Genomic DNA, 356 nt, shown 5'->3' with positions numbered 1-356 from the left:
TATTTATGTTATTCTATTATTTGAGCGTGTGACATGACATTTTTTCTTTTTTTCAAAATTAAAAATTTTAAGCTGGTAATAAGTTGTTCTGCTGTCAGAGTTGTGCTAAAAATTTTATAGTAGCATTGAAAGGTAATTAGTTCTTTCATAATAGACCTAAAGTTTCATGTTTTTGAGTCAAAAACGTAAATTTACTTTTTTTTAAAGCATGAACATAAAATAAATTTAAATTTATAAAAATAATGTAATTAAAAATATGTACTAAATATTTTGTAGTAGCATTAAAAGGTATTTAGTTCTTTCATAATAGACCTAACGTTTCATTTTTTGGAATCAAAAACATATATTTAATTTTT

Source organism: Parasteatoda tepidariorum, chromosome 5 (assembly GCF_982258835.1).
Source record: "Parasteatoda tepidariorum strain Cologne lab strain chromosome 5, Ptep-v5.0, whole genome shotgun sequence".
Classification (NCBI taxonomy): Eukaryota; Metazoa; Arthropoda; class Arachnida; order Araneae; family Theridiidae; genus Parasteatoda; species Parasteatoda tepidariorum.
Note: the sequence above shows the minus strand (reverse complement) of the source record.